Source organism: Hyaena hyaena, unplaced genomic scaffold (genome assembly GCF_003009895.1).
Source record: "Hyaena hyaena isolate Hyena2069 unplaced genomic scaffold, ASM300989v1 scaffold_490, whole genome shotgun sequence".
NCBI classification, from domain to species: Eukaryota; Metazoa; Chordata; class Mammalia; order Carnivora; family Hyaenidae; genus Hyaena; species Hyaena hyaena.
The window spans coordinates 480,935-493,682 of NW_024081123.1; positions in this window are offsets into that span (position 1 = coordinate 480,935).

A 12,748-nucleotide genomic window follows, 5' to 3' on the forward strand; every position below is an offset into this window, starting at 1 on the left:
CAACAAGTGTCTTCCTTAATGCCCCTTACCCATTTAGCTCTTCTTCCTACCCACAACCCCTCCCACAATCCTCAATTTGTTCTCTATATTTAAGAGTCTCTTATATTTTGTTCCCCTCCCTGTTTTTATATTCTTTTTGCTTCCCTTCCCTAATGTTCATCTGTTTTGTATCTTAAATTCCTCATTTGAGTGAAGTCACATGATATTTGTCTTTCTCTGACTAATTTTCCTTAGCATAATACCCTCTAGTTCCATCTATGTAGTTGCAAATGGCAAGATTTCATTCCTTTTGATTCCCGAGTAATACACCATGGTATAAATATACCATTCATGTGTAGATGGACATTTCATGCTCCCCAGTTTTAAAGAGATTTGTCGCAGGAAGCTCTAGACTATAATCCATACCAGTTCTTATGGCCACACCCAAGTTCCTATGGCCTCACTCTTTTGCATATGCCTAATACATATGCCTTCAACCTTAGTAAATCTCTAGATTCCTATACTGGACATTTCTTCAGAATTAATCATGTAGGGGATCTACTCTTCACTTTCTTCCCTTCCCAGAACATACTCCATAGTCTATTTCTTTGGATACTCTTTACAATATTTATCTTCATGTTATTCATGAATTTACTAAGAATGATTGATTTTCAAATTTGTTGACTTTTTAGTATTTACCATCATCCCTTTAGATTTGTTGACAAAGTTTGAGACACACGCTTTTCTTCTTGAAGAACTCTTTTTTGTTTTCACTCATTTAGTAGTTAAAAAATATTTTGAGCAGTATGAAGTACCAGATTCCAGAAATACAATTTTGATTTAAAAAACAGCATGGTTCCTGTTCCCATGAACGTAACAGTCTAGTGGTGAGGACAGAGAATACCAATCACAGCACATGTAACCTTGCAACTATGATAACTGCAAAGGAGACAGATAAGGTCCTGACTTTCATTCCCCTTTACTCTAAAAGCCACCGAAAGTTTTTAGAAAAGATTGTTAGGTTTAAGTTTACTCTTAAAAAAGCTTCTTTTTTTTTTTTTTCCCAGCAGTGAACAGATTAGAGGTCAGATTGGGATGCAGATCCTTTAGGAAGTTATAACAGCAATCCAGGTGAGGCACCATAATTACTTGGATAAGATAGTGGTAGAGTCAAGATGGAGAGAAGGGAATGAATTTGAGAGATATTTTTGATGTAAAATCAGTAGAATTTGGTGATAGACTAGAAATGGAAGGGTAAGAAGAAAACGTTGCTGGTACCTCTCAGGCCTCTGTCTTGTACAACCAGATGGATGGTGGTTTTCTTGCCTGGTCAGAGTGAAAAGACCCTGCAAACTGGTGCAACCACTGTGAGAAACATTATGAAGATTCACCCCCAAAAATTATAAATAGAACTACCCTATGATCCACTAATCATACTACTGGGTGTTTATCCCCAAAATATGAAAATATTAATTCAAAAGGACATAGGCACCCCATAATTATTATAGCATTATTTACAATAGCCAAATTATGGAAGCAGTCCAAGTGTCCATCAATAGATGAATGGATAAAGAGGTGAGATATATATATATATATACAGATAGACACACACATATACACACAATGGAATATTATTCAGCCATAAAAGAATGAAATCTTGCCATTTACAATAACATGGATGGATCTAGAGAGTATAATGCTAAGAGAAATAAGTCAGTAGGAGAAAGACAAATACTATATGATTTCACTCATAAGTGGAATTTAAACAATAAACCAAATGAACAAAGGGACAAAAAAAGAGATAAACCAAAATAAATAAATAAATAAATAAATAAATAAAGACTCTTAACCACAGAAAACAAACAGAGGGTTACCAGAGGGGGTGAGTGGGGGGTAGGTGGTGATGGGTGAAACAGGTGAAAGGTATTGAGAGCACACTTGATGAACACTGAGTAATGTATGGAATTGTTGAATCACTATATTGTACACCTGAGACTAATATAACACCATATATCAACTATACTGGAATTAAAACAAAACAAAAGAGAAACAAAGTGAAGGGACTCTTTCTGAGAAGGAGAACGTGAGTTTTCAACACTCTGAGCTGTATCTGAAATTTCCAAAAGGAAAAGTCAAGTAGGCATTTGGATATACAGGTCTGGAGTTTAATAATAAAGACCTAGACTGAATAAATCGAAGGGTAGATTTATTGCATAAAACCAACCTATGGGAAGAGGGATACAAGACCAAACTTCATGAAACAATGCATCAAATGGATGGTTGGAGAGGAGCGTCTGGCTAGCTCAGTTGGCTAAGCGTCCGACTTTGGCTCTGGTCATGATCTCATGGTTCGTGAGTTGGAGCCTTGCATTGGGCTCTGTGCTGACACCTCAGAGTCTGGAGCCTGCTTCAGATTTTGTGTCTCCCCCTCTCTCTGACTGCTTGCTTTATTTTATAAAATAAAGGCCTGCTAATGATAAAATATAGAAATGGATCAGAATATAAAATTAGGCATACAATTTCTTCTCTAACAAACAGATTTTTGTAATTCTAGAAAATTTCTATGCATGTATGAAAATGTATATACACAACATATATTTTTACACAAGAGTGTGTGCACAGTGTTCTGCATCTAGGTTCTTAAATTTCTGTAACTTAGATCTCTTTTCATATCAGCATATTTAGATTGGCCTCATTTTTTGAAGTTCCACTGTTTAAATGTACCCTAATTCATTTAACAACTTTTGCACTGATAGACATTTAGGTTGTTGCCAGTTTTTCACTATTTCAAAAATGCAGTGAACATCCTTGTATGGGTATTTTTTATCAGTATATCTGGGATTAAATTCTGAGAATAGAAATTGTTGCATCAAAGTGTACGTATGAATTTTTGTTAGTTATCGTCAAATTACCTTCAAAATATTCCACCAACTTGCACTTCCACTTTCAGTCAAGAAGATGATTTCATATTTTTCTACTTCCTCTCTCATAATGAGTATTATCTAATGTTTTTTTATCAAATGCTAATCTCATTGGTGAAATAGTTTTCTCTTTTCTGTTGTTGTTATTGTAATTCATATATCCAATTTTTTTTAAGTAGGTTTCATGCCCAGTGCAGAGCCTAACTCAGGACTTGAACTCACCACCCTGAGATCAATACCTGAGCTGAGGCCAAGACTTGGAGACTTAACCACCTGAACCACTCAAGAACCCCTATATATTCCTTTTTGTTTGTTTGTTTATATATTTTTTCTTAAATAGTTTATTGTCAGTTCGTTTCCATATAACACCCAGTACTCATCTCAACAAGAGCCCTCCTCCATGGAGACCTTATATATTCAATTCTGACTAAAGTTGAGCATCTTTTTTTCTATTAACTATTTTATGTTCTTTTTAGATTTTCTTAATGTTTTATTTATTTTTGAGAGAGAGAGAGACAGCGTGAACAGGAGAGGGACAGAAAGAGAGGGAGACACAGAATCCAAAGACAGGCTCCAGGCTCTGAGCTAGCTATCAGCACAGAGCCCAACACAGGGCTTGAACCCATGAACTCTGAGATCATGACCTGAGCTGAAGCTGGATCCTTAACTGACTGAGCCACTCAGATGCCCCTAACTATTTTATGTTCTTTTAAGTGAAATTTTTTTATATTCATTGACTATTTTCCTTTTAGGTTGTCAACTTTTTCTTACAGGTTGCAAAAGCTCATTGTATATCATGGGACCTGGACTTTGTTATACATTAAAATTTTTTCTAGCTTACCACTTTTTTTTTTTACTTATATTTATGTGCTATATACATATTTTAATTTTTATGTTACTACAATTTTTCAGTCCTTCACTCTATAGATTCTGGATTTAGATAGACATTCCTCATTTCAAGATATTTAAATTTTTACTTAGTTCCTTTCTTCTATGAATGAATTCCTTTCCATTTAAACCTTGTTTCCATCTAAATTTTTTTCTGGTATAAGAAATAGGTTAAGTTTGTTCTCAGTGGATAGCTACCTTCCTCAACACTGTCTTTTGAATTACCTACAGTGGTTTTTCTCAGTAATTTGAAAAGCCATCTGTTTCAGACTAGAGATCTTTTCTTAACCCATATATTAAATCTATTTCTGGAATCATTCATCTATTTCACTGATCTTTTTAGTCATTTTCTGATTCCAGATTGTGTTCATCACTGTAGCATTATGCTTAATACTTAGTCAGGTAGACTTCACACATTACTATGCTTTTCATATACCAGAATTTTAATTTCTATTCTTGATTATTTTTATCCCATATGAATGTGAAATCATCTTGTCAAATTCTACAAAAAAAAGAAATTTGGGGTCTCATCATCATAAAGTGTCTTTCTGTAAAAAACAAGGTATGTCTTTCTTTTAAATTCTTTTTTTTTTTTTTTATTTCTAGGAGAGAGAGAGAGAGAGACAGCGTGAGCAGGGGAGGGTCAGAGAGAGAGGGAGTCACAGACTGAAACAGGCTCCAGGCTCTGAGCTGGCAGTCAGCACAGAGCCCGACGCGGGGCTCGGGCCCACGAACCGCGAGATCATGACCTAAGCTAAAGTCGGTCGCTTAACCGACTAAGCCACTCAGGCGCCCCACAAGGTATGTCTTTGTATTGATTCATGTCTTCTTCATGTTCCTTAGGAAATCTTTAATATTTTTATCATGCAGGTTCTATACATTTCTGCTCTGCTTCATGATGAAGTAGTTTACATTTATAGTTAGTACTAAAAACTCTTAGATTTCTTTTATTATATTCCCTAACTGGTAATTATTTAAAATACTTACTTATATTTCTTTCATTATAATCCCTAACAATTTACTTAGATTACTGAATTTTATTAATTAGGTGCTCAGCCAACTTAATAAATTTTCAAGTTGTTTGCAATTTTTTTTACTGATTTTCTTGAAATTGTCATGTAGAAAAATACACGATATGTGAATAATCATAATTTTAAGTTGTCTCCAATATTTTTATTTGACCTTCCATTCCAGAAAATATTAAGAAATATAATAGTGGGATCTTTTCCCTGAATTTAATAAAAACGTGTTTACCATTTTGACACTGAGCAGAGTGGCCGATGACATTTCATTTTGTTGCATATTGCTTTTGTTGTCATTGTCTGATTTATTTTCAGAATTATATCTTTATAATCTGTCAAGGACTAAAGTTATAAATGAAAATCTCTTAGTTCTACTTCCTCTGCCTTTTTTCCTAAGAGCATGCTATGCTATTTTTTTTTAATGTTTTATTTCTGAGAGGGAGAGAGACAGCGTGAGCAGGGGAAGGTCAGAGAGAGAGGGAGACACAGAATCTGAAGACAGTCTCCAGGCTCTGAGCTAGCTGTCAGCACAGAGCCCAACGTGGGGCTCGAACCCATGAACGGTGAGATCATGACCTGAGCTGAAGTCGGGCGCTTAACCAACTAAGCCACCCAAGCGCCCTTATGCTATTTTGACTTGATGAAAAATGGTTCAAGACAATTACTGAATTTTCATGACAAATATTCTCCATGACATTAATTGTTCTTAATTGTTTCAATTAAATTATATTTCGTCAACAGTTTATAACACTATTTCTACTTTTTGTTTTGTATACACTGGGGGTAAAACTATTTATAAAAATAGACATTAAAGGTGCTTGGGTGGCTCAGTCGGTTGAGTGCCAACTTTGGCTCAGGCCATGATCTCATGGTTCATGAGTTCAAGCCCCACAGCTGTGCTGACAGCTCAGAGCCTAGAGCCTGCTTTGGATCCTGTGTCTCCCTCTCTCTCTGCTCCTCCCCCACTCATGCTCTGTCTCTCTCTCTCTCTCAAAATTAAAATAAAATAAAACATTTTTAAAAATAAACATGAAAAACATTAATTTTCCTAGGGTTAAAATGCCCAAATAAAAAATTTTCAATTGTCCCATAAAAAGTACTTTATTACTAATTTTCATTGTTATTGAATGTTCTATGATTCAGAACAAAGAATCAAAACTTATGTTTAGATTATATCTTCTTATAATCTGGTACAAGCCAGCATTATATTTTGTATATTATAACTGATATTTTTAAAGGTTCCAGGCCATTTTATTATAGAATATTTCCAAACTGATATTTTTCTGATTGTTTTCTCATTTAATGATTCAGGTTAAATATTTTGGGCAAGAATACTATGTAGGTGACATTGTATGGATTTTATAGCCTCATGCAAGGAGGCACACACTGTCAGTTTGTCCCATTACTGGCAATGCTTAATTTGATCAGTTGGTGAAATGATATGATATTTTGAGATCATGTAAATGCCTGGTTTCCCAACAAATTTCCATCCAACAGTACTAACATTCATTGATGATCTTTACCTGGATCAATTATTATTTTGCTAGGTACACTATTAAAATAATCTAATTCAAATAAAAAAAAAACATTGAAAAAATTTAAAAAGGGGTACCTGGGTGGCACAGTCGGTTAAGTGTCTGACTTCGGCACAGGTGATGATCTCACAGTTCGTGGGTTCGAGCCCTGCATCGGGCTCTGTGCTGATGGCTAGCTCAGAGCCTGGATCCTGTTTCAGTTTCTGTATCTCCTTCTCTCTCTGACCCTCCCCTGCTCACGCTGTCACTTTCTCTCTCTCTCTCAGAAATAAATTTAAAAAAACATTAAAAAATTAAAATAATATAATTCTACTATTTCCTCCCTATATTTATTAGGGAGAAATCTTTTCTAAAGAAGAGCTTACTCTTCACCCCACCCTTTTGAAGAACACTATGGGCTTATGTATTCTTTTTTATTCAGAGCTCATTTGTACCATTATTCTTTTTGATGCCTTTGGCATCAAAGACACAAACTATGATTATATAGCAGAGGACTTTGTCATTAGTAGATATATATGGTTATGATATCATGTCATGATATACATAACTTAATTCCAAATTATTCAAAACATATAAACATAAAAACTATACAAAATATACCTTCCAAAATGCATGTGTACATGAACAGAGAGCTAATGTGAAAAAGCATTAGCAAATTGCAAATCTGGATGAAGGTTGAATTTTTTAAAGCAGAAAAGGAACAGAACAAGACTAATAAAATATTCAAAACTGCTTAGTTCTTACACCAACACCTCAGGTTCCTTTTTCTTCTATTTCACCTAATATAGGAAGGAAAGAGGTGCTTCTCACGAGTCTCCATTACCCTCTTGCTCCACCCTCATCCAATCTGCCAGCTGACACTGTTTATTTTACTTTTGTCACACTTCTATCTCCTTTTCTCCCTCCTACTGAAACCAAACTATTTCAGGTTCATCTTTTAAACTATTATGGTGGCCTACAAATTCGTCTTTCTCTGGTGTCTCTTCTCTATCCATTCCAGCAGTTCCAGAACAGATTCCCAAAGCACAACACTAATGAGGTGGATACCTTGCTCAAAGCCTATAGTAGTTCCTTCCATAGTATATCCTGAGTAGGGCGTTTAAAGTCCTCAGCATTCTGTTAACACACCAGCCCTGCTACCTCTCACAAATGGTCCACTTAGGTCCAATTTGATTCCATTTCGGCCTGAAAAATGCATGTTCCCTTCTACTCTCTTTCCCAGGTGTATCTCCAATTGTTGAGAACGTATTCAACCGAAAATTTCAAATTTTATCTCTTTCATGAAGAGTTCTCCAATTCCCTTAATGTAGAAATTATCTCCTTTTTTCAGGGCTCATAAAATGCTACAGCCCTTTCCTATAGCACATACATCAATGTGTCTTGTCATGGACACAAGACAAGCCTCATCACTCCTTTTGAGATTCAGTCAAGGTTATCGCCTTCTTAAAGAAAGAAAATTATATTACCTGGTTTTATCTCTCCTGACAGCCAGCATAGTAACAAGTAGGCCTCAAGAAATATTGGTGGAGAAGAAGGGGAAAAATAGTTGGGGAGAGGGAGGGAGGCAAACCATGAGAGACCTTTGAATGCTGAGAACAAACTGAGGGCTGATGGGGGTGGGGGGGAGGGGAAGGGGGGTGATCAGCATGGAGGAGAGCACTTGTTGGGATGAGCACTGGGTGTTATATGGAAAAAACTTGACAAACTATTATTTTAAAAAAACAAATATTGGTGGAATGAATTTTTAAAATTACAGTCACCAACAGTTTCTGAAAATGACCAAGGAAACTTTTAACCTGTTCATAGACCATATACATACCCCTAAATGGAAAATACTCTAGACAAATTTCAATCAGTATATTATCCTGAAACATATTAGTATCATTACTAATCAAAAAGCAGGGTCTTCAAAAATGAAAGGCGATGATGGAAAATCTTAAGAATGTGGAGGGTGACTGCATTTCATTTACACCAAAAATAGTAAATAACTTGGTGACATAAATTTGCTGCTGAAGGGTTCCAATGTGAAGAAATTTTGGTATGGAAGGAAATACAAATTTATGAGGGTTTTTGAAAAAAGGTGTGACATAAGGAGAACAATGTTTCAGAAACACTATTCTGGAAAATGAATGCAATATGTATTAAAAGGTCAAGTGCAGACATACCTTTAGAAGTGTACCACAGCAATGCCAGATGAAGAGGGCATGAAAGGGTCTACAGCAGGGGAAGTGAAGACAGAAAGGCAACACTGAATCAAAAGGAGATATAAATTTGGAAACATAACATGAATTGATTTAAACTACAAAGAAAAGAAGAAATCAAGCATTTTAAAAAGCAATTTTATTATGTCATACAGGCATAGTCTAAGATTTCTCCAACATCAGCTCCAACAAAACAGGGTTACGGGTTCCCAAAGTATCCCATGTTTCTTTCTATTTAGCAAGTTGGGGGAAAATCTGTTGTCTTTCCCATTTCAGCTAACCTGGAGCCACGTGGGGGCAAAGATCATGTGATATTCATCTTTGCAGCCCCAGTCCCTTTTGGCATGTAGTAGGCCAAAAATAAATATATATATGTTGTAGAATTACACTGATGATAATTTACTATAAGTAAAACAAAGGACTGAACTTGCACATGAAATCCAAACAGTCCACAGGGGTGGTAGCTAAGACATATACACGTGTGAGTGAGAAAGCCTTCCAGAAGAGAGTAGTAGTACTTCTATTTCAGTATATTTGCAGCTACAGAGTAACCTCTGTAAAGGCAAAGTTCAAAATGATTTCAAATGTTCCACAATGCCTCGCACAGTAATGAAAATGAAGTCAATGCTCAATTAGAATTGTTTTTTAAAAATTTTAATAATAGCTTGGTCTCTAACCACTCTTATTTTATCATAAAATACTTAAGCATTAAAGTAGAGCCCAGGAGCTTCATAATCATCTGAGATTGTTCCCGGCTCATGAATATTCTTTCTATATAGAGAAAAATACATTAAGATGTGATGCTTTCAAATTCTTATTCTAGACTTAACTAGAAAAAAATAAAATTAAGATTTCCCTTAAATCTGGTTTAAAAGAAAGGCAGAAGAGTTGGGCCATAGATTATTCTAGTCAATTAAACAGTCTTTCTGAAAATATAAAATTAAAAATATATTTCAATTATAAAGACATATCTTTTCCTCAGTGATTAATTGTATTAACGTTAGTGGTTACTTCCAGTCATCATGATTTCTGCTCATACACTTTGAATCAACTTTGTGGATTCTCCTAAGACAGCTAATTTACTAACAAGCCATATTTTGTATTGCAAATGATAATCTGTTCACTCAGTGCAGGGGTCAGCCAACTCCCATAAAGAAAAAGATGAGTAGTTATTTTAGGGTTTGCAGGCCACTCTATCCTAACTACTCAGCTGGGCTGCAATAGAGGAAAAGTAGCCATAGACAATACAGAAGCAAATGAGCATGGGTTGTTTTTTTCCCAAATGAGAAAAAAGGCAGTGGGACCAATTTGGCCCATGGCTACAATTGTCAACACCTACTTTAGACCATTATTTTAAATGTTACTATGACATTTTTCAAATATACAGAAAATCAAAGAGAAAACCATATACTATCATTTAGATTTGACAATGAACATTTTGCCATATTTACTTTATGTTATTGATAAATCACCATAAGGAAACTTTCTTTTTAAGTTTATTTATTCGGTGTGTGTGTGTGTGTGTATGTGTGTGACAGAGAGAGAGAGACAGAGAGAGAGAGAGAGAGAGAGAGAGAGAGAGAGAGAACAAGAGCAAGCACACACAATCTGGGGAGGAGCAGAGAGAGAGAGGACGAGAAAATCCCAAGTGGACTCAGCACTGACAGTGCGGAGCCTGACTCAGGGCTGGAACTCACAAACCATGAGATCATGACCTCAGGTGAAATCTAGAGTTAGACACTTAACTGACTGAGCCATGTAGGTGCCCCTACCATGAGGAAAATTTCTGTCACCAGTTTTGCCCATGCATAATTTAGCAGTATCTTTAAAAAGAAAGACATATTACTACATAACCTAATAAAATTTACAATTCCCTGTCCATATTTAAATTTTGCCAAATATCTCCAAAATTATTTCTATAGCTGTTTTGTTCAAATCAGGGATCTAATTAAGGACCAAACATTATATTTGGTTGTTACATATTAAAAGAAAAGTATCTTGTAATCTAAAACAGCAGCCTCGAGGGGCACCTGTGTGGCTCAGTCAGTTAAGCATCCGACTTTTGGTTTCAACTCAGGTCATGATCTCATGGGTTGAGGGTTCAAGCCCCACGTCGGGCTATGTGCTGACAGTGCCGAGCCTGCTTGTGATTCTCTGTCTTCCTCTCTCTCTGACGCATGCTCTTTCTCTTAGAAATAAATAGCTTTAAAAAAAAAAAAAAAAAAAAGCAGGCTCCATCCTTCAGACTTTCTGGTGACTTACTGATTTTAAACAATGTGAACAAGATCTGGAATCAATACATCTCAAAGGAACATTAATATAGAGACAAATGTGAACATTTTTGTTTATATTATCATTAATGTATTTACCTCAATTTCTCTATTTTTAACATTTATTTTATTTCATTTATTTAAAAAAATTTTTTTTTAATTTTTTAAATTAATTTCTGAGAGAGAGAAAGAGAGAGACAGTGTGAGCAGGGGAGGGTCAGAGAGAGAAGGAGACACAGAATCCAAAGACAGGCTCCAGGCTCTGAGCTAGCTGTCAGCACAGATCCCAATGTGGGGCTTGAACCCACGAAGTGTGAGATCATGACCTGTGCCGAAGTTGGTCACTTAACCAACTGAGCCGCCCAGGCGCCCCTTATTTCACTTATTTTTAAAAACAGTTTGTGGAGCTGATTAGGGTAATCTGACACATACATGAAAGTAGAGTTTCACATATGACACCAAAGCATATTTCATAGGGTTTTTCTGAAATATATGAATCCATGCTATGGGTACTATGTATATGAAGAGGGATAGAATGGTCAGTTACTTTAATTAGGCTTAAGACATTCTAGATCCATACAGTCCATCACCTTTAGTGAAAGATGCTGATTATTTTGTCTTTTGAGAAGATATTACAGTACCTCAAACTGTGAACACATATAGAAAGTAGGCACTTGGGATGACATCTTAGAGTTTGCAGTGCCTTATAAGAGAGAGGAAAATCCCTTCCCAGGAGAACTTTGATCCCTGTCAGAAAAATTTGGCAGCTTATCAGGGGAATTCAAAATAGAGAAACTACCCCAAATTTCATAAAATTTCTAGAAATAAGAACCATTGGTACATATGCGGTGGCACGCACTCTAACCAATGTTCAGAGAGGAACAGGATCTGGTAAGACCATAAGTCAACTTGTGTAGCAATGTTATGTGACAGGGTGATATGAAATCACAGATAAGGTGGCTGGAGGGAATAATTGAGAAAATATCAATACAGAAATGAGAGGAGTTTGTGTTGACTGTGTTTCGAGTATCTGAACTTATTGTCATCAAGAAATAGGATCAGTGAGGAGAAAACGGACGGGGCAAACTCACATAACAAAAGGAAAGGGAAGCAAAAGGCATTGACTGGAAACTCTGAAAGCTAGAATTCTCCCATTTGAGAGAAGGAATATAGAACATTTAATTAAAGGGAGTTAAATTTCTAAAGAACAAGAGTTAAAGCTTAGGACGAGATAGAAGATTAATAAAAGTGATGATGTTCTCACCTCTCTGCGCTGTGAATATGTTAACCGCAGCCCACATGTAGTTATTTACACTTAAATTAACTACTAAATGAAGTTAAAAATTCAGCTTCTTAGTCATCTTAGCCACATTTCAAATGCTCAGTAGCCACAGATGGTTAGTGACTACTGCGCTGGACAGCACAGAGAGAGAACCCTTCTTCCACATTTCAGAAAGTCCTATTGGACAACGCCGTTTTAAGGAGATGAAAATAGCGGGAAAGAGGAAAAGACAGAGAAAGAAGTGAGGGAGGAGGAATGATGATTCATAAACTCCCCTTCCCACTTGTGCTTACTGTCACTAGTTCTCATGTGACAGTCAGGATGCCGCTGCTCTGCAACAGGAAGGTTCTGTCACAACACCTCTCCAGAGAGCTGCTGGAGGGATCGCTGCCTGACAAAGGCTTTAGGTGCCTAGGACTCTGGGAGTAAGGCTTTGAGTCAGGGGTGGAGCCAGGGCCGGGCATGGAGAAAGGCCATTCAATGGATGAAGAGGGCCTGTGCATTGCATAACCTAAACCATGCCCCAAATTCAAGGTGGATAAAACATTCACTTGCCACTGGAAAGCTGAAAGACAAGATTCATCTCAGGTGCTCAGTGAGTTTTCAGTCATTCACAGCCATACAGTCCTACTACTAATATATTGCTCAGA